Here is a 26,209-nt window from a genome sequence, read left to right as displayed (position 1 = left end):
AAAACTGTTGCATAATTGCCCTTAGTTAATTAACTGACTAAGCGCAATATAAAGATATACTCTAAAGAGTGCCACATGACGGCAAACCATATGTGTTTGGTTTCGTTCAGCTGCACCGAACCGCTTATTTGAAATCATTGGTTCATGTTACGTGAAACACCATGTATATATTGTCACGATTGCGAAGTAGCAGGCAGGACATCTTAATTAGGCAAAGTGAAGTACGATTAGGCTGAGACCTCGTCTTCGTTTCTGCAATACGGGAGATCTTCACTTTTCTCTACGTGCTGCATAGTGTATGTGGCACTTGCCTCCCTCTGGAAACAGCATCGTCCCCATGCTTACCTAGCGGCGGGAAGAAGTGTTGGACGAGGCGTGGGCGCTTTATTCCGAACAATAGGGCTTCAAGCGCATAATGTGCGCAACTTCTGGTGGAAGTTGCATTGCCCTGGAGGAAGCAGGACTGTCAGAATTAACCTCATAGTTCATGTTGCTGAGGCGCCATACAACCTTGTACGGACCAAAGTACCCCCTGAGTAGCTTTTCTGAAAGCGCTTGCCGACGGATGGGACTCCAGACCCATACTTTCTCGCCTCACGTATGTGTGACGTATCGGTGCCGTAGATTGTAATGTCGAGCGTCGTAGTCCTGTTATCGGGTGATTCTGGCGCGGGCGAGCTGTCTCAGCTTCTTCAGCCCCTTGAGTGAAAGCTTAAGCGTCAGTGCCTCTATACCCGCAGTTATGTGGCAACATCGCATCGACCATCGTCGTCACTTCACGGCCATGAAGATGGCTAAATGGTGTCTTTCGTGTTGTTTCCTGTTGCGCATTGCTGTAAACGAATGTAACGTACGGTAGAATGTCATTCAAGTTTTTGTGTTCCACGTCTACGAACATACTCAGCATGTCTGCGACAGTCTTGTTCAAGCAGTCTGTTAGACCGCTAGTTTGTGGGTGATATGCTGTGTTCTTTCAATGAACCGCGCCACCGAGGCTAAGTACTGTCTTTAGTAGTCTAGCCGCAAAGGCAGTCCATCTGTCCGTTATTATCACCCTTGGTGCACCGTGCTTCAGAACCACGTTTTCAATAAGGAATCACGCCTTGGTTTCTGCACAGCGTTTCAGGTAATCCGTGGGAACTATTACCCACTTGTTGCCAGTATTGAAGTCAGGAATCGTCCGAGAAGGTCCATCCTAGCCAGTGAGCAAACGACGAATTGGCCAGAGCGGCAGAAAAGCGAGGCACGCTGGCTGAAGCGGGGGTGAGTTCCAAGAAGCGACGCCAGGAGAAGGTCGGCCACCGGACCGGAAGTTCTGGGTGCCAGGTCAGTCCAGAATAGAGGGTAACCAGAAGGCCAACAGTCTAGCTCGCGAGCTTACATACCGAGTGGGACAGTCAATGGACTCGGATACCACTATGACGGTGTAACCAACGTACGTGGAAATACTGAACCTTCACAGAAGCAAAATGATATTTCCACCACCCCACCTATCTTTAACACAACACGAAGCAGTCGGCTGGCGAAGGCTCCAGACAGGAACATTCTCCAATCTACACATCATACATGAAATGTTTCCCAGTCAATACAGGGACACATGCCCATGGTGTGGGGCCATCCAAACACTATATCACATCACATGGAAGTGCGGAAATACCTTCTCTTTCCACAAAAAAAGCAGTGCGGAACAGTGGGAGGGTCTGATCTGAAGCGGCGGGCTCCCAGTCCAAAATGTAATGGTGCAACACGCTCTCAAAGTAGCCAGGCTTAGCGGTGTTCTGGAATAGGGGCGCCGACCACTCAAGATGACGGAGACTTCAGTAAAACATCAAGACCTCTGTTAGCCCCTGCAAGCTGAAAATAGAGCAATAAAGCATTCCTTCCTTCCTTCCGGGAGTTGAAGACAGGCCATCGGGTTCCAGACCCGAGCCACCAGGATTTCAACCGACCGGGGCCTCCTGCCAACCTGTTCCTGTTAGTGGCCATTCTACCTGATCGTGAACTGCTACCCGAGGCCGGCGAACTTCGCTTTTCTGCCGCTCTGGCCGATTCGTAGTTTGCTCATGGACTTCTTGAAGCTCCATGGTTTAATCTCATTGGATTGGATTTTTTCTTTTAGTTTCCTTTCTTGCGCCGCATGTTCACATTCGGGACGCTGTGTCGTTTTCCATGCACCACGGAATAGGCCTCGGCGCGCGCACTACTTGTCTGCTGCTTCTTGTCCTTTCCAGCACCCGCGCCGTGTCGCACACTACACACATCACAGTACTACCTTAGAAAACTCCTAATGGCGCATAATGAGAGCCGGTTGACGAAGCTGGAGTGACCATGATGGAACCACGACGATAGCATCACGATGGTGGTGCAACGTTGAATGTACGACGACTGTACGGCGGCAATAACGTCACGACGACGGCATGGCGAGTGTCGGATGAGAAAGCCGTAATTCCGACGACGCAACAACGGTCTCGACAACACCACATGCCTACTCTTCTAAGCTATAGAAAATTTGGACCACTTGGTCGGCGCAGATGGCGTGCCAATGAGAGCATGACGAGAGTTAGATCACGAAGCTGGCAGGACGACATTGTACGACCATGACGGCATCGCGATAGCAGTGTGGCAAGGAAGTTACAACGACTGTTTGACGACAATGGCGTGACGGCGACGGCATCACGAGAATGAGATGCTAAAACTGGAATCATGACGATGGAATGACCACGACGGTATCACGACCCCGAGCCCCGACCTAGTGGCCCAAGCCAAACAATAACTTGGGCCACTGGGTCCGGGTAGAAGGTGTGACGATGACGGTATGATGAGAGTGATATCACAAAGCTAGAATGACGACGATGGAACAACCACGACATCATCACCATGACCCTGAGCACTTACCTCGGGACCCAAATAAGTACACAGCTTGGACCACTGTATCAGCGCAGGAGGACATACAGGCACACAGAGAGACAGACGGGCGGACGGACGCACAGACAGAGACAGACAGACAGCCAGGCGGACGGACGCACGGACACACAGACAGACGGACGGACGGACAGGCAGACGGAGAGACAGACCGACAGACGCTGAAACGGCGGAAATAGGAAAAGAATGCTAGTCGCATTAAAAAATATTGCCTAGCTGTATATCGCTGTCGAGCGCTTTCGCTGCGTGCACGACATCGCTGCGCTAGCTCGGCCCCACCGAAAGCCTCTCCTATTCTGCGCACTCCTCTCCTCTTGCCAGCTCATTACATAAGAAAAACTGTGAAGTCAGGCAATGTCATTTGCTTTGAAAGCAAACGACAGTGACCTCCTATAAAGAAGGAGAGCGTCTTACTCGGCTGTTCAAACGCTGCGGATTACCGCCCGATGCTTGCGTCAGCCGTTACGTATCTTCGACGCCAGAAGATTGCAATATAAACAAATTGGAATAGTTTTACGCTATGCCGGAGATTCAAGAACCGATATCTGCGGTTCTATAGGCTGGAAAGTTCATGCAATGTCGTGTGCATGAAATTCTTACTTCTTATGTCCTGTGAGGTAGCCAGTTTTTTACCGCTTTACATTCGCCACTCTGGCTTAATTGCGTTTAAAAAATTTATGGCTTCTAAGTGGAATGCTATCTAAACTAAAGGTACAGGGTGTCTTATATTAGGCCGACTAACCACGAAATTCCCTGCCAACCACTTTAAAACAATTTCGCACTTTAATTGCAATTTTCGTTGCATACTTCAGGAGATAGAGTGCAGAAGCCAACTCATGATTGGCACCATTGGTTTTATTACAGCACATTCCTCACGAAGTAATGCCGAGTGCCCTTACGTTTTTTTTTTCAGTGAGAGACCTCCATCTACCCGGCAGAACCCTTTTATTATGACTGAATACTATTACAACCAATATGGGCACGAGGAGACGCACGAGACACCAGTTTTCTTTTTTTATATATGAACCAAAGCACGAACTGGTCCAGCACTCAGCAAACACCAGTAGGGTCCGATAATCAGCAAAAGGGACTTCAGGCCTGGATTCGCGTAGAATATGTGGAATTGGGTCGCCGATTGTCATTGCACAAGATATGAAAAGGGGGGCATGGCTTCGGGGTCGCGTTGACTGGCGGAGCTGCTTCTCATTAGGATTGCCTCTGAAGTCAGTGCCGTTGGTCGTGCGATGTTCAACCGCTCATTGAGATTCAGGCTGTGGTTTGCCGTGCGATTGCGACGATAAGAATCTAACGGGACCCGGCAGGAAATTATCTGCATGCGCGAGTTTAATTATCCAGATGATCAATAATGCCCTGTTGCAGGTCATCTCAAATTTAAGGTTAATTTCACTGAGTGTACAAAATCCTCTCTTATCAATTTGTCAAGTAGCCCGTGCCACCTAAATTGATGGTTGCCTCTCAGTTCTTGCTGTGCAGCGTGTAGCAACTTCATTGGAACGAATGCGTTACGTGGACGTTAGCCTTAGCCTTCAGGCAGAGCAATGTTCACTATACCATCAAAGGAAACATTCATTGGCACTATTACTGCTAATTTCGCTCCTCATCATGTTATCACCCACCGGCCCTGTTCGCATTTACTGCCTAATGAAAAGACCGTCAAAAATAAAATCGAATGATATAAAAATATATCACCATGTGGGCTCGAAATTTCTTCTTTGTCGGAGGCAAGCTACTCTACGTCTAGAAATAAGCAACCATCTGAAATTTACTCCGACATGCTCTAACCGGGCAAAATTTCAATTCGCTTAAATATTCGTGTTTCTATTTTGTTAACTCTTACGGCAAGTGTGAACCTTTCAGTAAGTTCGGAAGGTCTCGCGAATATTTAGGCTTCCATTGCCACATATTTACAGAAGCTGGCTGCGTAACAATGACTTCTTGCCCTTCGAAAAACGAGGCTATATTTTTTCCAGAACAAACAGCTTAAGTGTCATCGATGTGCTTTCAGCATGAAATTATTAGGACGCAAGAGTTCAGACAACAATTCAACTCAAAAATTGACCGATAGCCGCGATCCTCCTGGTCCGCTATGAAAGCCCGCGGGATATCCGACTTCATTCATTTGTGGTAGTAATCCCGCCAGATAAATCAACTGACAACTTCGTAAGAACAAAGCAGCTGGCGAAAATTACGCAGTTGTTTTCCCCCTGGCGGTCCTCCCCCTATAATTTAGAGAGCACAAGGATACGTGCAGCTCTGCTCGTAACGAAAACCCCAGCGTTAGAAATCGAAAAAAAAAAATACGGCAGAACTGATCTCAGGATGACTCTCGAAGGTAATGCGAATAACAATCGAGCAACGTACCACAACAACATACTCCTGGAGTAACTTTTACTTAACACGTGCAGTGGTGATTATGAGACTTTGGTTGATTTGGCACTATGTCACGTACCCCATTATCATTTCACTTTACACTAGCTTGCGAAGGTCGTCCATGAATATAGAGACATGACGATGACTCTATGACGCTGATGCAGCGATTACGGAAGGGCCAAGGAGCGATATCGATTGAACGCAGAGGTGTACAACGACGATGGCATGAAGACAATGAGGTGTCATTTCTTAAATTAGGACGATTATATAATGACGACCACGTGTCACCGACGTATTGAGGATGATGTGATTACGACGACTGTAAGACGACGATGGTGTGACGACGGTATGACGATCACCGCATGAAGAAGCCGAAATGACGAAGGTGGCATTACGGGGCGGTATGCGAACGGATGCGTCATCGCGACTGTGCGACGACGACGCAATGACGACGGCATGACCATTGAGATAGAATGAGGAAAAAGAAATGACGTCCATAGACCGACGAGGGTGGTTTGCCGATGACGGCGTGACGACAATGTGGTAACGATACCGAGGTGTTGGTTTCACTGAAACGACAGAGTGACAATGAAGGTGTGACGACAATCGCACGACGACGGTGGTATGATGAGAATCGGATGCTGAAGTTACAATGATGGTGATGCAAAGAGTGCGATGGCATACCGATGACGGTATCACTACGAGTGCCTGACGACGAGTGTATGACGACAATGCAGTGATCGATGGCATGCTGATGGGATGAGGACGAGTTTATCATGACAATAACGCCAAGACAACAGTACCTGAAAACCTTTATGGCGACGATGCCGTGACGATGACACATGATGATTGTCAAATTGAAGTGACGAAGCTGGAGTGACGACGATGGAACGACCACGTCAGTATGATCACCATAAAAGAAGAGAGACCGACGTTGATGGAACGACGAAGAGGGCACGAAGACGACGGCACGAGGACGACTGGATGACGTTATTAAAGTGATCACAACGAGAAACCGATAGCGTGATGACGACGTCTTGAGGACGACTGTGGGATGGCGATGGCGTGTTGACGTTGACATCACGTTAGCCAGATGAGAAACCTGGAATGACGAACACGCCAAGACCACGACGGCATCACGATCTCAAAAACATGATTATTTGTGCAATATATATAAAACATCGACCATCGGCTCGGAGTAAAGACGTGACGATGACAGCACGGCGGAAGTAGAATCACGAAGCTGGACTTAGCACGATTGAACGAACACGACGGCATGACGACCACGAGCCCATACTTAGTGGTTGAAGCTATACGACTTTTGCAACTGAGTCGGGTACAAGGCGCGACGAAGACGACGGTATGATGAGAGTAAATCACGAAGTTGCAATGAGCACAATGAACAATCTTTCAGATAGATAGATAGATAGATAGATAGATAGATAGATAGATAGATAGATAGATAGATAGATAGATAGATAGATAGATAGATAGATAGATAGATAGATAGATAGATAGATAGATAGATAGATAGATAGATAGATAGATAGATAGATAGATAGATAGATAGATAGATAGATAGATAGATAGATAGATTGACTGAACACGGCTGAAGCAGGCTAGCAGTGCTTTTCTCAGTAATACTCCATCAGCAGAAGTCGTGATGCCTTAGCTTTGTAACTCTATGTGAGGTAGTACTTATGGTGGCTTTGCTCGTAAACGAAGTATCCGAGCTCACACATTATCATGAGGTAGGTCTATGAGCAATAAACTGTATACTACAAGACGTCAGTTTGACCAGCTAAACTACAACGGCTCCTAAATGGGCACATATCGTAAAGTATACATCGGTGATTTCGGAAGCAGTGCGTGAAAATAATCCTGCATTCTTCAGTATCCACATTACTTTCCGCTTTCCACATGGTGGCATAACAAACGGTGCCGCGCATTTTGGACATTCAGGATGCAGGTTAATATTGTAGTAATGATCGTTCCATACAATAACATATAAATATTTTTATTGCTCAGTTTCGGTTTGAGTACGCAGTTCTGGGCTACATGTCTCCCGCCTACAATAAACCATAGACAGGAAGTGTCGTTTGTTGGGTAAGAGAAAACACGAGGAACTAGACGGAGGGTTGGCAAGCGACTGCTTTTTCCATTGAAATTACTGTCAGAGGAGAAAGACCGACGCAAAATTCCCTGACGCGGTGGCATCACGCAGGTACTAATGTAGAAGAAATGGATTGTACGCCTCTCTTTCCGATCCGAATAGAGCTGTCTAAGTTATCCAAGCAGCCATAGGTGGGCTGGAGTGAAGCTCAAAGTGTCCCTGTTGTTATCAACAGGCAGCAAACTAACCGCGAGTAAAGCTTAGACACAACAGTCATAATGCATTCGCATTCTTCGGCTATTCCAAGGAGTGACCGTTTCTGTTTCTGTGACCGTTTTCCCGTTAACCCGGGACTGGGTATGCGCCAGTTTTAGGTGCTATTAGCTATGTGCTGCTGGGTATGCGTCTTCAATGAACCTCATTGACGCCAACTTCGGTCACTGGGCATGTGCCAAACGGTATGTACCGCTCTTGAATGAGAAAAACTCGTTTACAAGTTCATCGGTACTTGACGGAATTCAAACCGCGTCATACGTATTCGGACGGTCTCGTCTATCTTCACCCGCGTTCCCTGCGCGGGCATCGCCGCGGCGGCACCAGATGGCCCAGCGTGTACACTGGGCAGCGCGACAGAGAAACTCGGCTGCACTACACGCCTCATATATGATGCGTTTCGGCGCTGTTCGTACTGTTCGTACACTGTTTTCTTGCTAATCGAATTCAAACGTCGACAGCCATCCTCAGATTGCTATTGCTCGAATTTTCCTTTTGGTTCAGTTTCGTATAGTTGGTCGATCTTGTAAAATTCAATGAAAAATACGCATTTTCTTCAGGTGCAGTTATACATTTCCCTCAAAGGGGTTATAAAGGAACGCCGCAAGTGCTTCCTCGGATGCTAACATGGAAGCTACACCTGGTCATATGCGGCCCTTGAGATTAAATTGGCTATGGCATACTCCTTCGACGAACAAGCCTTCTCGGTGGGCTGCGACTGAACAGTGAGAAGAAAATTGCGACAAGCACAATTGTAGAAGTTAGCTGAAACGCCGTTCACATCTCCTTGCGCCATACGACTGCACTAAACAGTGAAGCGATACATAGAGAACGAAAAAAGAGGGGTTTCAGGCAACAGTACCTGATGCAAGACAGAAGCCCCGAACAAGCCAAACACTCCTCAGGACTGAGTAAAAGACATCGCTTTTGCCAGGCTCGCGCACAATGTGGTAAAAACGTTACACCGAGAACGCACAGCCAGTACCCTCATGGCCTCGATGGCACATGTATATCGAGGCCGCCTGACCAACGGACGAGCGAGCCACCCGCTGCGAACCCCTGCCACTCGGGAGGCACCGGAGGGAGGGTTGGCGAGAGGCATCTGTCCGGTGCACCAGGGCGTGGTACGAGTGACGTAATTGGGAGACGTTCGGCCTGTGTACGTGACTCGCTTCGCCCTATTCCGATCAGCTGCGCGGCCGCCAGCGAGAAGTGGACGGCAGGCTGCCAGCCGAATGGTCGCGACTGACGAGGGCCACGAACACACTCCTTTGCCCAGAGCTTGGTGGCAGCGGCCGCGTTCTCATTTACGAAGAGACATACGCTCGACTGAGAGACGTCGCCGGAGGCCAGCCGAGCTTTGTGTATTACACTCAGTTCTTTCATCCAACTGATAAGGGAGGGCACGAATAAAAACTTCGGCATGCTGTTGCGAACATCTTTTCACAGTTTCAGATTATTGTGACTGCGTTCGGCGCTCGATTGTTAAGTATTTTTCTTCTTCTCAGCTTCTGTTAGGCAGTTGAATTCACCTAAGGACCTAAATGATCATATTCTTGCACTAAGTTTCCCATCATATGTGCATTATTTATTGCCAGTGTTCATTTCCTTTCATTTATTTTCTCCTCAAGAACCCGAGGACATCACACAAGGGGAGGGCGTATATTTGTGATTGACATGGAGTACAACAGCAATAACAGAAAGAAACAAAATACAAAAAGCCATTCTAAATGATGTGCACTCAGATCTAAACTTATAACCAATAATAAGAGTAAAAACATGTGAAAAAAGGAAATAGGCAGACAAAATAGCAGAAGTTTGGTGCCCGTAGTTTTTTTTGCATGTCGGTGGGTTATCGATGGCTATGAAAAATGAACCGTTAGTCTTTCTGAAAAAAAATTTGTGATCAGTGCACTCGGCTATGTAATCTGGTAGGGCGCATTCCAGTGTTTTATTGATTGGGAAAACATTCACTGGCAATTACGATGCGAAATTTGAGAGAAGCTCTACATGTGTTTTCATTTAGCGATGTATTGGCTGGCGCGGACGGTCTGTCTCGTGCGGCACGTTCCAAGCGAATTATAGTGCGTCTGCATCGCTAATCGGAAGATCGCGAGAGGCAGCGCGTGGGTAACGCGTGGGTGCGATTGACAGCAGCCGCAGCAGACAGACCTCCGCTCATGCAATGCTTTGTTTCCATGGAGACCACGAGCGCTACTCTGGTGCCATATTATAGTCATCGTCGCCGCAGAGCTCCTCATGCGATACACTACGCTTTTCTTCTCCCGCTTTCGTTCCACCAAAGACAAGAGGGGCCCTTATTCGCGGGTAAGGGATGCCACCGGTGTCAGTGGCTGCAACACTCAAGGGATCGTAACGTCGAGCCTTACTAGTAGCCGCTCGCCATCATCCCTTGAAGGAGCAGTCATCCCCGCCACATACGCTGGTACCGCGGACTGACCTCAGTAGCTGACGCCGAGGATGAGCGCATCCCTCCCCAGCTCACGGCACCTGGAGCACCCTCGGAAGCGCAGACGAGATCGCCCACGCGGCTGCGGATTCCGTGGCCCCCGGAAACTCGGCGCATTTATTGTGAAACAGCAGCGCGCACAACAAACGAGACACGAAACAAGTTGCGCTTGCTGGAGTTTCATAATAAATAGCTACCAACTCGCCCTACTTTCCGTACTTTTACAACTGAGTGCATGCGCAGGCCGTCTCTCTTCCTTCCCTGCTTCGCTTTCCGCCCCACGGTCCCGCTGCACCTTCATCCTACGTTAGCTCCTTATTTTCATCTACCACTGCGCTACACCTTCGCTTTCATTCTTCGCGGCGCTCGTCCGCTCGGTTACGCCTACGGCATCAGACAACGCTGCCGCTCGTCGCAGGAACGGGCGCCTAAAAGCGGCGCTCTAAAATCAAGGAGTAATTGCTCAAGTCTCAACGCCGGTATTTGGAGTCGGATCATTATGATTTAGGCTAGAAGACAGCTTTTGAGGTACTTTCAGTAGTGCGTGTCGCGATATGGGATGAACTTAAAAGCGTAAGGGGAATGCAGAGGACAGAGGCACGATATTATGCGACGTGAGGCTAGATTTGGGAGGGCGACGGATTGCGTCAGTTGGGTGGCGCTCGCTCGTTTTGATTATAGTGAAGTGATAAAACGTGCAGCGCGTTTCTGGAGGGCTTCGACATCGTCAGCGAGATGTGGCATGGTATGGTGAAACTTGATTGAGGCACGCATCTTCCATCTGACATTCATTGCAAACATATATTGTTGCATGTGTTAGCTAGATGTATTTGCACGCAGTGCCCGATGGAACATGCGTTCTAGAGTTTTCGTCTACCGTAAGTCTGTTACACCACATTTTTAACGTCGTATGAAGCAGATATTAAAGTGCCTTTAATATACGCTAGGGGGCCATAGAGCAGTATAGTAAACGTAAAGAGTGGACACTCCTGTTGGCGCCTGCGACCGACATTGGCTCTCGGCTCACATAGTGGAATCGGCAAAACGCATCAGCCTCCAAGATGGTCGCCGCACGCTGCCGAACAATTTCAGTTTCGTGCTTTTTTTTCTTTTGGTGACCCATACCGTTGGTTCAATCATGTGGTTTCATGCAGGCGCTTGTGCCGCTGTTTATATGTTGTGACGACGAGCGCGCAAAGGTGTTTCACTTTGTGTGAGTAGTATTTAAATTATTATTCGATGTTTCGAGCTGTAACTTAGCGCAGCAATCATGCCAACTGCTATCGGTATAGAACTTTATCGCTTGTGATATTGTTACGTCTAGTAACTCACGCCAGAAGAAGTATCGTAAATAAATGTGCCACGTTCGCTAAACATAAATAAACTTGCTGCACAGCAAAGAACAGAAAAACAGTAGACAACAATTTATTGCAGCAAGATTGTAAGAGGCAGACACATGAAAATGGAAAAAAACTGCGAAATGTAAGCAATGGAAAATAGTCGAAAATTATTAGCGTGATGGCAATAACTTTACACAAGCGAAATACATACGAGACGTGTTGCCACTGTCAAGATAACTTAAAAAAAGAAAAAAAAAAACTGCACAAACACGCCAGCAAATAATATGTTCGAACTGGGATTGCTCTAGATGGAAAGAAATATGAGGCCTTTTCTTGTACTTCTGCGAAGGAGGGTGATTTGATGCAGCAAAGTTATGTGAATGGTAGCGTGCCAAAATAAAATGGCTACAAAAATAATTGGGCACGCACCAACACTCTCATCTCGAATGTGTAAGCCAGTGCGTCCGTCGTTAAACAGCTGCAATTAAGCACTTCGTGCTGAGCGTTTTCACCTGCTCTTTTGGAAGTGTTGCAAAGATTTTCTAACACTTCGACATTTGCCCTTGAATATGCTTGATGTCCTTTGGCTGTAGAATGTATATTGAGGAAATGGTGGAGATTCCTGCAATACGTTGAATGACAAGCAGAATGTAAGCAATACTGGAGGCATCAAAGCAATTGAATGTTGACGCTACGTTCCTTCGTATAATCAATACTGGAGCCTTCAAAGCTTTAGACTGGAGAAACTGCGATCCTTCGCGTAATGCCTATTTTTCTTATCTAACGCCAAGGAAGCACTGTTTCAAGAGGATTTGGCCTGGAACATGCACATCGACAAACTTGCTATCGAACTAAGCAGAACTGTTAATTGCTTATAGAGCCTGAGTACTCTGGTTCCTCCATGGTTGAAAAGTTCTTTATACTATGCACTCTTTTATTCTAGATGAACCTACTGCATATAATTTTGGGGCACTACTTCGCAAAAAATTATAATGAATTGATAGTGTTGCAAAAAAGAGTCTTACGCGCATTCGAGGGATATTATGGCCCGGTACAAAATTTTATAACCACACCATTTTTTATGAAACATTCTATGTTAAAGGCAAACCAGTTGTATTATTACAGGCTGCTAAAATACATTAACCAAAACAAATCACAGTACATCTTGAATGTACCCACCAATCCGCATTACAGCCTTCGACAACAGAACCTGAGAACACCAAAAATAAGAACCAATTACGGAAAACAACTAGTCAGTTACCAGGCACCTTCACTACTAAATCGCCTACGTGATTTTGACGATGAAATTATAGAATATTCGAACAAATCATTCAAAAATTTTCTCATTCTGAACAATATTGAGTTTGTCTGATTAGAACCACAGTATAAATTGTCAGTATTTTGCTTCTTTTGTTTTCTGCTTGTGGTTGGAATGCATCGTACCTTGAGTATCCTGTTGTTTTTTCATATTTCTTGTATACGTGTTTTGTTACACGGAAAGAATATTCTGTCTCGCGACTCTCCAGTTGATTTGAGTATGTATGTATGATACATGTTGCTGCGTACGGCCTGCGTGCCGAATTGTTGTGGGAGTAGAAGCCTCCATCAGGCGATATGGCCTTTAGCTTCTGCTTCCTTTCTGTTGTAAACAGGATAAATAAACTCATTCATTCATTCATTCATTCATTCATTCATTCATTCATTCATTCATTCATTCATTCATTCATTCATTCATTCATTCATTCATAAATGCTAAGAGACAAGAAACTTTCCACGATTAGGACTCCAACCACAATTAAAACTTGGAACCACGTATCTTCAGCCCAATGCAAAACAATGCTCGAGCTCACCTAGCCTGCTGCAGAGGTTAACAGAGCACGCATTCTTGTCATACTGCAGATATTGCACGTGTTCCACTTTAGAAACAGCTACATTTCTTTTGCAAACGTGAAGCACCATACTTTTTCAGAAGCCCTGCGCGTAAGATGAAGCTCTCTGCACGGATCGGCATGTGTTCATAGGCCGCATTTTTCAACGAACCATTTTATTTTCTAACTTCGTCACTGTATCGAACGTCCCTCGCAGCTCGGACGTTGCCGCGTCGCCTGTTGTCGCTAGCATCACCGCTTATCGCTGGGCTTATAAAAAAAGAATGCGAAATGAAAGTCAGTAGCAAATGGGCAGCATATGTTTATGGCTTCAAGGCCACTGTCACTCATTAATGCGGCTAGCAGTGACATAACGAAATACGAATATAATAACTATTTACCAACGTGCAAAAGAACTTCCTGTGGCCTTGGTATGAAACGGTGATGAAGCAGTAATTCTAGACGCTGGCAGAAGAACCCAACAACTATCCTCGGGCGCATTTTAGAGAAAGATCCTGGCTACCGGGCTCGGCTAGACTTCGCATGTGTTGGGTCATGCCGCCTGTCAAGCTGCTAGTCACAGCCGCAGCCACAGCCACATTTTTCGTGATGCGCCCTGCCACCTAGCCGAATCGGCGAAGCTCCATAGCTTGGCCCCGAAAAGGTTCAAGTGTCCACATTGTCATTTACTGTGTTACTCTATGAGTGGCATCTGTGAAGAAATAGTTTCAACATGTGGGGCCCGTGATATCAACCATGTTAGCTGAAAGTGGAGGTATCTATAAGTAAGGGTTCTGCTAATCTTAGTTGAATATATGCAATAGGTATGGCGAGGAATGGTGTACCTTCGGGTAAATGAAATGCTCACGCATTTTTTAGGTTCAGCGGCTTGTGCCATTTGTGCCACCATGTTTCGAGTGTTAAAGTCATTCTGCAGTGCGATGCAGTCCTCGGGGTAATTGATATGGGCGTAGATGTCCAAATCATCAACAAAAGTTCCAGTTTTGTTTATATATTTGACGGCAGGTCATCAATATAAGTTGAGAATAACATGGGAGACTATTGATTCCCCTGAGGCATTCCAGATGTAGGACTGCTGAGGTCAGAGCTGTGGTTGTTAACAGAGGTTAACTGTGCTTGCCCTCTAACAGAATATTCGAGCCAAAAGATTACACCAGAGGGCAGACTGAGTGCAGGCAGTTTTATTAGTGTGTGATTTTGTGATACAACGTCGAAAGATTTCAAGAAATCTGAACACACGCCATCAATCTTATGATTAGTCTCCGTGTACCTGAGGAACTCATGGGTAAAATCGAGCTTTCGCACGAAAGGTCTTAATGAAAGGCTTGTTGATGGGGACAGAAGCTCAGTGATTTTAGATGGGTCATTATGTCCTGTGATATTATGTGCTCGACTAATTTACAAGGGATGCAGGTGAGCAAAACGGCACAACGATTACACGCAAGTGCTCGGTTACCTAACCTAAAGATGGGGATGACGCGTTTCTTTTCGAATCATAGGGAACGGATTCGGTTGCCAAGGAGTGAGTGAATAATAGTTGTAATGTCCTACTGGGCAATGATATGGTACAATTGAGAAGCTTAGTGTCATTTCGTCGCAACCAACTGATGTGGAAGGCCTGAGAGAATTCAAATAATTCCATGTGCCTTCACTGCTCATCTTCATTTCTGACACAGTCAATGCGGAAACTTCCGCTGGACCAGCAATGCTATAATCATTACAGGGTGAAGAAAAAATACAAATTGAAGTAGTTGTTTATCGTAGTAGCGCATTCCTGCCCGTGAAGTGGCTCAGCGTCGAGTTTAGTAAGCCCTATTTTATTGGATTGTGCCTCTGGAATGATGGTTCGCGAAAACTTCCAAGGGTTTCCATAATTACTTTGTTTAGCGCAAAACAACAGACACAAGAGAGACGAAAGGGCAAGCGCCTTCTCCTATCATCTCTCTTCTGTCCGTTGTTTTGCGCTAAACAAAGTAATTATGGATTCGAACCAACTAGCCCACCAACTCATTGTGATTAACTTCCTAGTGTTTGTTTTGAAGACGGCTAGAAGGTCGCAAGAAAATTTACGGTTTACTCAGCTAGTCTTTTCAGGTATTTTTTTAAGCAAGCACAGTATTCATCAAATGTTTTGGCGTGGTTAGTGATAGACGCCTATTTTTAATTAAAGATATTTAAGCCGCTAGGTGAATACTGGGTAATATAATTGGATTTGACGATGATACGAAGAGAACATTTCTTAAGTTTTTCTATTGCTTTTTAAATAACTCCCAGTTTGGTCTCACTGCATCAGTATTATAAAAGAATTTTTACACATTTGTTAAAAGTGTGCTAACTCTTAAATTTTTTCTGAGTCCGTTCACTTGCAATCACATTATTTTTGTAGGGAGTGACCTTTTCTTTATGGCTAAAAAATGTCCGTATGGAGTAGATTATGGTCGTAAGTCCGTCTAAGGAAGTTTGGTTCCATATGTCGTCAAGGCAGGCTCTTAGCAATCAGTAAGGAGTATGGTCACCCCAAATTCGGCATATTAATACTTGGCTAAAGTAAAAATTTACTAGCGATTCGAGAAATTGTCTTGAATCGTCTCTGGTTGATTTTTTTTTACATTGCCAGTAGAGGCCATTTAACGTAAGGAAAATTGCAATATCCCAAGAGATATATAGAAATATTGGCAATTGCTTTATCTGTGGTTGAGACAGAAATGCTAGGCCTTACGCAGCCTTCCGGCTGCAGAAGGCTTAATATATCCGGGGGCTGAGCATATACCAAATATGTTCAGATAGACTTTAGTCTTACGTGCAGCGAATGCGAAAGCAGTATGACTCTGTGTAGGACTCTCTTTAACGACCAAGTGAAAAGTAACTACATTTCACTTGGTCGTGTGCTCGAACTGGTCAAAGTCAATTTTGGGCGTGGGCCAGGTCGGTTTGTAGCGTGGGTCAGCTCATTTTTGAATTGAGCAAAGAAAATTTTGTAGGTGGGCCACCGAAACTTTGGGGATGGGCCGAGTTGATTTTCGGAGTGCGTCAGGTCGGTTTTCAACGTGGGTGAACTGAATTTTCTTATTTGGCAAAGACAATTTTGGTGATGGGCCGAGTCAATCTGTGGAGTTAGCCACGACGCTTTTTAACTTGGCTCAACTCAATTTTCGGATTACGCAAACCAATTTATACGGTGCGGGCCAGCCAAATTGTCTAAGTCAATTATTCTAGTACACCAGGTAGCTTTATAACGTGGTAAAATCAATTTTCGGATCAGGCAAAGTAAAATTTTGGGCTGTGGACCACCACGTCCATCCGACGCCATGGCTGTGCCCTGTGGCATTTCGTAGTGCGAGCCGCAGAAGGCCCAGTGCCGGGAATGTGACGGCATGAATTGGTCACGTGGGTGTTGCTTTCATCGGATGTTAATGCCGGACGCAGGATTTTCCAATTCACGGGGGATATAATGCTGTGCCATTAAATACCCTCTTTATCCCAGCATTGCGTACACAAACTCCTGTACCTTCAAGATTAATATCGTGGTAAATGAACGCTGATGATAAATTATTTTTGACCCCTACTAGAACTACGCCACGTCTGGGATAAATACACCCGCTTGGATATAACATGAATGATGAATGGAAGATTTCGCTCTCTTTCCAGGTGAAAGCCTTCAGACAGCAGCGAACGCCTTCTTCGCATCGACCTGTGGCTGGTACATCGCTTCGTCAGGTATTCTTTTGTCGGCGTATTCTGTGCTTCCAGTCTTCGTCGGGATACACGCATGTCGTTACTACCTTGTCGAGCTAGATCTTGAAGTGTTGTCCTCGCTGTCGTTAGTGACGGAGGATCTTCGTCATTTCGACGCAAAGTAAACTCACGTCCATCGGTTGCTGCTTTTTGCATTCCGGATATGAGCTTGTGGACCGGCCCCGGGCTGGGCCAGCGTATGGTCGGCGCTGCGGTGACAGGTAGCAGCGGCCTGGTGACATCGAACTGAATGCTCCTCGAGGGATCCACTGAGTGCCGGCGAGACAGTTAGCCATATCACGAGGGCGTTCAGCTTGCTGCGGACGCAGAGCGTTCACGACACGCCCTCGTATTCCACTTTTGCGGCACGGGCACCGACGGTATACGTGGCCTGCTTCTCTGCAGTGGTAGCTCAGCGGGCGGTTAGCGGTTACAGTCAAACGTCTCTCTTCTTGCGGTAGCTGCGATGGGTGACAAACTGGCGTCCTAGTGGTGGCGGTGGACGACGGATTTGCAGCGTGCGAGTGCGTAGGCGAACCCTGGCGGCGTGCGACGGCGGATCATGCCATCGCTTCAGGTGGGGCTGCAGTGATTGTGGTTGCAACTCAGGAACTCCAAGTGGTCGCTGAACCTCTTTGTAGACGATATTGGCGATTGAGGCTGAGACCTCGTTTCTGCAGTTCCGCAGTTCCTCGTTAACGACTGCTTTTATAGACTCTCGCAGGTCTTCGCTGCCGAGTGCTTGAAAGTCGGTGTAGTTTTCGATCAGCGTTTGCTTGTTATATTGTCTTGTCCGCATATAGAGCGTTTTCTCAGTGGTTGTGGCCTCAGATGCAAATTCAGCAGCCGTCTTGGGCGGGTTGCGGAATTTTCCGGCCAACGAACAGCTCTTGCTTGACGCCCTTCGTCAAGAAAGCAACTTTTTCTCTTCTGGCATGTCGGGGTCTGCGTGTCTGAACAGGCGAGTCATCTCGTCCGTGAAAATCGCGATGTTGTCGTTGGGTTATTGCACTCGGGCTTCTAGCAGAGGTTCAGGCCCTTGCGCACAACGCACGTAAAAGTCCGCAAGAAGCCGCGACGGAACAGGTGCCATGTTGTGAATGTTGACTCCCGGTTCTCAAACCACGTTCTGGCGGCGTCTTCAAAGCGAAGTATACATGCCGCAGCTTGTCGCCTGAATTCGACTTGCTGAAAATTGCGATTCGATCGTAGGTCTCCGGCCTGGTTTCTGGGTCTTCAGCCGATGATCCGCGAAAGGTTGATTGCTCCCGAGGTTGTTGCAGTAGGATGGGGGACGCTGGGTCAGGCAGTGGGGATGTGTACTTTGCCTTAAATCCTGTGCCTGCTCGGGAAGAGGTCGATACTTCAGTAGCAGTCCTAGCAGCCTATGGCTTGCTCACTGATCCTTGGTGACGTTGGCTTTGTATTCGGGTGTCGGTCTTGGATCACTGCTTTGGGGGGGCGTCCTGAACATAAACGCACTAACACCTTCACCAGATGTCACGTAGTAGTGACGCTGAATGAAGCAGCAAAACTGCGAATGACGAAACTTTCGAGTTGTTAGGTGAACGTTCGTGATTATATTGCGCTTAGTGTTGCACTGGCGATTTTAAGTGAAGGACAGGACTTCGACGTACGTAGCGCAAACTACCAACTGTTTAATACTGTTAAAGAACGCGCTTATGTACACGGAGATATGGCGCGGGGGAATGTATATTATATCTCCCCCCTCCTATTATTTAAATTATTATAGGTAGAATAACATTGGCACATCAAAAAAAAAACAGAGCAAGAAATATGGGAGGCAGTTGCGACAGCTGAAGAAAAAGAGATGTGTGTAAGCTCTCCGGCCATCGCACTTATCCAAGCTGAGGTCGAGTTTGCCAAGGCGAACGGTGCAAGTGAACTATGTATGCCTGGCCCAAAGCATGATCACATGTCGTCACCTTGTCCTATCTTTTTTTTATCTCCTACCCCCGCGCCATATCTCCTTGTATATAAGCGCGTTCTTTAACAGTATTAAACAGTTGGTAGTTTGCGCTACTTTCGTCCACGTCCTGCCCTTCTTTTAAGATCGTCAGTGTAACACTGAGCGCAATATAATCATTAACGTCCTCCAACTAGCCCCCTTCATTGCTTTACTAAATTGTTAGGTGAACCTGTGCCCTCGAAAGCAGTTAGCGATCATAGTTAGCGATCGTCGAAAATCTGATGCGCAGGTCAAGCTCATCGGCTTATATACATGAGTCAGCGAAGGTTCCAGAGTAATAGAACCATCGATAACAGACGAGAAACTTCCAATACATACTGGTGCTGCCTGCGCTAAGCCATAAGATTTGTTACACCGTCAAACGCTGTCACTCATATATATATATATATATATATATATATATATATATATATATATATATATATATATATATATATATATATATATATATATACTGTAGTGAGTGCACTGAACACTTCCGATGATAACGTCTTTTCGTAACCGAGGAGGCAGGTGACGCAGAGCAGGAGCAGATGGTTACGCGAACGGCTCACACTCGTGCCAAGCACTGGCGATCCGGCTGGCCCACTGGTCGCACAGCAGGCATGGAAGAGGCGATCTGGCTGGCCTTGTTCTTGTGCTCTTCTTTTTCAATCCAATATATATATATATATATATATATATATATATATATATATATATATATATATATATATATATATATATATATATATATATATATATATATATATCCTGGCCCGGTAGCCAGGATCTTTCTCTGAAATGCGCACGAGGATAGTTGTTGGGTGCTCCTGCCAGCGTCTGGAATTACTGCTTCGTCACCATATATATATATATATATATATATATATATATATATATATATATATATAGAATAGCGTTGCTCGCTTTACGTACGTTAAAATAAACACGTTTGCAGGACACTATGGTGTGTATCATTTCAAGTCTTTTTGTTTACCTTACGCAGCACAAACCTAAATACAACGGTATGAAAAAGGACACCGTCTGGTGCCTCGTGCCAAACGTATTCAAGCCAAGACGATCCATTAGCAACCATCCTGCTGTTGCTATGTGGACGCGTCTCGTTAGGCGTACGGTTGCCAAAATCGCCCAACAATCTCAGAAAATGGACGCGCTACGCGCTCGTAACTAATCTTTCAGGTGAGTTTATAGAAAGCGAAAACTCATTTCAACCGTTACTTCCGATCAACGCGAGTGAGAGTGTATCCATCACGAGAATTCACGCTGAAGCTAGAGCAATGGGTGCCGCCTTGTTCGACAACGCTATTTCTTTGCGTCTGCAAACATTACGAATGTTAAACTCGCCGAATAACGTGCGTTATCGTAGCGCACGTAAACTGTAGAAACCCAATAACGTTCTGAGCATGCGCAATGAGGACGACGCTATTTCTTTTCGTATGTAATGCTTTTAGGTTCGGTTGCAAGCGCTAAACTAAAACTGTCTATTATGTTTTCGCCGGGACGCTATTCCTGAGGTAAAATGGATGCCACAATTAAGAGCTGCGGAATAAACTTCACGAGTCGGCTCTGGTTATCGATTTGGGACTATCGCAACAACGCAAGTTTACATACGAAGCACTTGCCCAGGCCAGATATCGAACGCACAAGCTCGTGAGTGTTTAGTATAGCTTAGGCCGAACAAACACTTGCATGCGATGACGACTGACTTGTGATCACATAGCCTGTACACGAGATGTAAATTTTTGCGCACGGTCCTGAGAAGTCGCGTTGGGAGAATATAAAAATCATTATTGTCTAGTGGTATTAAGCCTGGCTTTGCTCAGTTCAGCGATGCGTAATTTCCTCCGTCAATCCGCAGGCGTAACACAAGTATTTCGAGCTCTCTGCTTTTCTGTAATATTCATTCCATGCTGCTTTTCCAAAAGTTATCCGCACATATTATTCACAGAACAAATGTCTCGTATTCCACCTCATGTACAATACTGCCGTAAGCAAGCAACGTAACGTTCATATTACCCTGGCCGGATAAAGTAATGAGATGTCAAAAGGAGCGAAATAAAGCTGTGGTGAAAACTGCGTCAGAAAATAAAGGTTCTTCTTCACAGAAGCAGCGAACCGCGATTGCGTTATACGAGTTGTGCGTTGGCGCACTAATCAGCCTGGGACGTCATAAGTTATCTTCATTTGTGCCTCGGAAGTTGCCCATAATGAGATCTCGCAGCGCTGCCTAGAACGCTCAGCCGACTTGGCGACGCTGCCATGTGCTCAAGTACCACGCCAGGCAGCCACAGAAATTGACGCATTTGTTATGAAAGACAGCTAGAAACGCTATCTCTGATGTTCTAATCATTGCCTTGGGAAAGGTTTTTATTTGTCAATTTTCTCCTTTATGCGTGGTATGCAAAAGGCCGAAAGTGTAGACAAGTACATGAAAGGCCACAAAAGGAAATGGACAACGGAACGACTAAGAACCCGCGGAAACTTTGTGGTCATTACTGACTATATTATTTTTTCTGAAGCTAAGGAGCATGCCACGTATCCTCTGGCAATGCGCTTCGCTTTTCACGAAAGAAGCAAGCGTACTTGGCATTTGCCATGAGTTCAAACAAATTTGTCCATTCCACAACAGTAATGGGGTTCGCATAAAATTTTTACCTGCATCCAATCTACTTGTCACTCTCAGTGACAGGTGGAAGGATTTACATTTATCCCGCGAACTCGAACTACATTTATTAAACACCCTACTTCTTTTCTGCGTGTCGGGGCTTTGGAGTGGTCCCTGCCAATTATATCCGAGGTGGATACTGTCTTGGCCGCACAAGCGCAAGATTCGTAAACAGACTTATGTCCTTAACGCGGAAGCTCGAAAAAAAGTAATCGAAGACGGTCGCCACGGACCTCTGTAGGGACAGATTCGCTCGCACGAAGCCCCTAATTCCCGGCAGTCGATTAAAAGCGGGCCGTGTTCCGTACAGAGCTAGAGTTCCCAATATAGCTGGCGTCATGCCAGTCGTTACGCGTATTCGGTGGGAGGATTAGTGCGAAGATGGAAACAAATTTCTCGCTTCTAGCCGGTGGAGGACCGGAATTCAAAATAATGGGACGTAATGGAAGCCTTAGGATCGAAGCCTCGTTCAAGATACGTAAGCGCACCTAGCCAAACAAGAGAAATAAATTGAGACTGGTGCTGACATTGAGGAAGAGCGGCTACACCAAAGACTTCATTTGCATTGGAAATTGGTATTTCGCAGTTGCTTAGGGCACCTCGTTTGAAACGAGGAAAACACGTCTCGCCTTTATCTTTTAATGCAACCGTGTCTGCTTGCCAGTTCCAGGGGGGTATATGTTAGAAATCGACTGCGGTGATTTACGGCTGGATGGTATGTTATTGACTTAGCATACTGGAACCCGTAACGTGTACATACGTGCGTGGTTGTTAACATACGACAGAAATTCGTCTGGTCGAGGATAAAAAGAAACAATAATTATTCCCAAATGTTATCTTTGAGAATTCGCTACCAGATATGGAGAAAAGATGACGACCTTGCGTAAATGTTTAGAGCTACCTTTTAGCCTCTTGAAGTGATGCTGTGCAAAACCGCACCTTACTCTAGGGACTTGCGCCCTACACAGTTTTCCATAATAAGCTTGTCTCAACAAGTTGTCGATCGGTATTATGTTCTTTAGAGGTCACTTTGCGCATTTGGGATCACATCAATAGTTCCCCGAAGAGAAGCGAATCCTGTTGTCTTAGTCGTTGTTGGGCATCACTTTTACCAACGAGCTGGTAAAACGAGTTCATATAGGGATGACCAACAACGACTCCTGTGGCCCCTGCAGCGGCGAGGAAACAATACATCATGCTCTGTGCCAGTGCCTGCAATACAGTGTACAGCAATTATCTCCGTCATGCTGAACCAGTTCGAAGACCGTTGTTCGTCGGGGAAAAGAGTTCAACACCGACGAGACTTGTCATCGCATCAGAAGTGCGTACAAGCGCGACTGCTCTTCTTGCGATTTAATGGTCGGTGTTAGCTCCTTAACAGACGCGTATTTCCCATTGCTTTATACTAGGAAAATGTTCCTGTTCGGCGCTTGACATAGTCGTCAGCAAATTTTACTTTAGTCTACGAGCGTGCCCACGATGGGCACATGCTTGTCGTCAGGACAAGCGTGTCGGGAAGGGGTCCTAGCAGAGGTTCGCCAGAAGTGTAGCTGTCAGTAAAATAACGACTGTGATCCCCTTCGCGGTGCTCCCAGTCCTTCTCAATGCCTTGCACTGCGAAGGCTACATCGGAGCGGTGTGGTGCCCACACCACTCTGCCTACTGAACGTCGCCGTGGTGCGCAGTTCATATATCGGATACTAACATAAACATCACTACTTACAAATGGGGTGCCTAAGAAGCGCATGGACCTCAGCTTACCGTTGAGGTAACGGTGCCTCATCCCTTTCATGTGTTGTGGTGTACTAGACATCCAGGAGCGGCTGATCACGCACCGAGCGACACAATTAGCACATTTCCTTTCGCACTTATCTGTACGACATTCACACAATTTCCGAGGGCCGAAGAAAGTTCATGTTTGCTCGTGGGAGCACCTCGGCAGCCCGCGCATTGGCTAAGCTCTGGATGCAGCAGTCTTGACTCGCGTTGAAATGATTACGAACGTAACAAGCTTAGACCATGAAGGCGACATACCTCGAGGGAGTGGAACTTCGGAAACAGATGACTTGTTCGTCAGATGTTGGCGCTCTACCCTTGAGTACGTCATCCAGAGATGCCAATCACAGAACGATGTTGTGCAGAGCGAGCCGCAGGAGCTAGGCGAGCGCACTCTTCTCGCCGCCTCACGGCGGCTCCGACATCTGAGCTTAGCTCGCGACTCAGCTGTATGGTACTGTGGGACTATAGTAGCTAACTGTTTGCACGACAGGGCTGGCGTTAGCGCTAGCGATCATGCACTGGCCGGGTACTCTTGGTCACGCGGTCAATCGAGTCTGGCCATGCTATGTGGTGGGGACCAGCGCTGTCCAGCACAAGCATCACCGTCGGATAATAGCCACATCCTAACTGGGCATTTTTTCCGATAGCTAAATGCGAATCATAGTTTGGCAAACATCTGGGCAGGAGCGGCCATGGGTGAGCGCTCACTGGGAAGCGTGCGTTTCGTCTGACCTGAAGGTTTGCGTTGTTGGAGGCTACTTTAGTGTTCAAAAGTAATAGCAGTTAGTGAAGCAATCGAAATAAAAAGCTGTACGACCAAAGCTTCATTGCTACTCGGGCGGGTGCGGCTGAGTGTTAGCAAACGATAGTCGGTCATTGTAGTATATTCGTACTTCCGCAAGTACTTAACTGCTATTTAAATTTGAAATGCAAGTATTCTCGCTTGCTCTGGCTTACTTATTAAACAACATCAATGCATATACACAATAACAGTACGAGGAAGTGAACTTATCCAGACACGCTTCTTGATTGATTTCAGCTATTAGCCAATAACATACTTATACGGGAATGTGCTGTATAACGAAATATGGCAGCCCGCAAACACTGAAGAAAAGGTTTTTGCCCAAAATAGAGTTTTTGAGGAAACGGTGATTTGGCGCTCAGCTTGCCAGTCCCATGCACAAAGCACGTCTGCAAACTTTGGCTGAGATGTTCACAGCAGCGTAATATGTTGTAAGCGGAATCTTTTTTTAACCGAACCTCAGGGATGATTGAGTTCCCCTTTAAGGTCGATGCCTAGGGGTGGCGGCGTTCCTGGCGCGTTATTAGCCCTTTTCGAATGGATTCCTCCACAACCGGGACCACTAAGTAGTAATGCGACGGCTCACCTTCAAACACGTGTATGTGTGCTCGCGCATGATGTCGCAGGATTTTTCACGACACAGTTTTGCCACATACGCACTCACCGTAGCCTTGGATACATCTATGACGCCTTGTAGTCTGCGGGAGGCTGTTTATGCGGCGCAGCAGCATACAGGTGTCGCGTGCTTGCTATCGCCGTCATTGTTCGCCTTTTTAGCGAAATTGTAAAAAAAAAAAAACTCCGAGGCTACCTAAGCACTTGCTACGAATTGTGAATCCGAAAGCAATAATGTGCCGTTGAAAGCCGCTGAGGGGTACTTCGAGTATTTCGCTGAGAGGTTTGCTATCGAGTTTCCTGGTTAAACCAGTGTGGTTTATTTCTTCAACAGTTTCTACATGCGCACCGTACTATGTGGTCGAGTATTTTATGCGCATACATTTCAAGGAGAAAGGCGGGGCCTTGCAGAAGTTCTGCTAGGGCTGAATGAGGCGCTCGATGACTTCGGCCCGCACATACAAGCCTCGAGGGAGCAGAGCGGGTGAAACGGCATAGCCCACGATAGCCCGCGAGGTGTTGCGTGAGTGGAGAGGGCGTCGCCTTGACCCACTGACATTGCCTCTTTGCTCGTTTCTCTGCGTGTTTTTTTTTGTAATTATGGGGTTTTACGTGCCAAATCCACTTTCTGATTATGAAGCACGCTGTAGTGGAGGACGCCGGAAATTTCGACCACCTGTGGTTCTTTAACGTGCACCTAAATCTAAGTACACGGGTGTTTTCGCAGTGTGCGTTTTTCCGCTCCCATACTTCGTCTGACGTGTACTGTCGTCGACGGCCAAGTTCGGCTACTGCCGAGATTGCGGCCGCTGATGATGTAGATCTTCCACACTATGTAGCGTTATGTGCTGCTCGAGTCAGCAAGCAGCAGCCTGCAGTGTCACCACATCCCACCAACGCCCTGCGCGACGAGAGCAGGAGGAGGAAGAGGAGAAAAAAAAACGTTATTTTGCAATGGAATTTGGGACCTCCCAGGCCCTCTGGGTCCCCGCACGACCCCATTGCACTCAAACGTTAGTGTTTAACATGTCCATGACGCTGGTAGCCCGGTTGGTGGTGATCTTCTGCCTTGCCGGGTTCGTGGAGCGTAGTGAGATCTCCCAGTCCTCCCAGGTTTTGTGTGGTACCGGTCCGCCGGGCGGAGGAGAAATCGGGTAGGCCAGGAGTATATGGGTGAGGTTTACTTTCGTTGCATTGCACAGAGGGCAAGAACGTGGGACGA

This window comes from Dermacentor albipictus, chromosome 1, assembly GCF_038994185.2.
Source record: "Dermacentor albipictus isolate Rhodes 1998 colony chromosome 1, USDA_Dalb.pri_finalv2, whole genome shotgun sequence".
NCBI lineage: Eukaryota > Metazoa > Arthropoda > Arachnida > Ixodida > Ixodidae > Dermacentor > Dermacentor albipictus.
Note: the sequence above shows the minus strand (reverse complement) of the source record.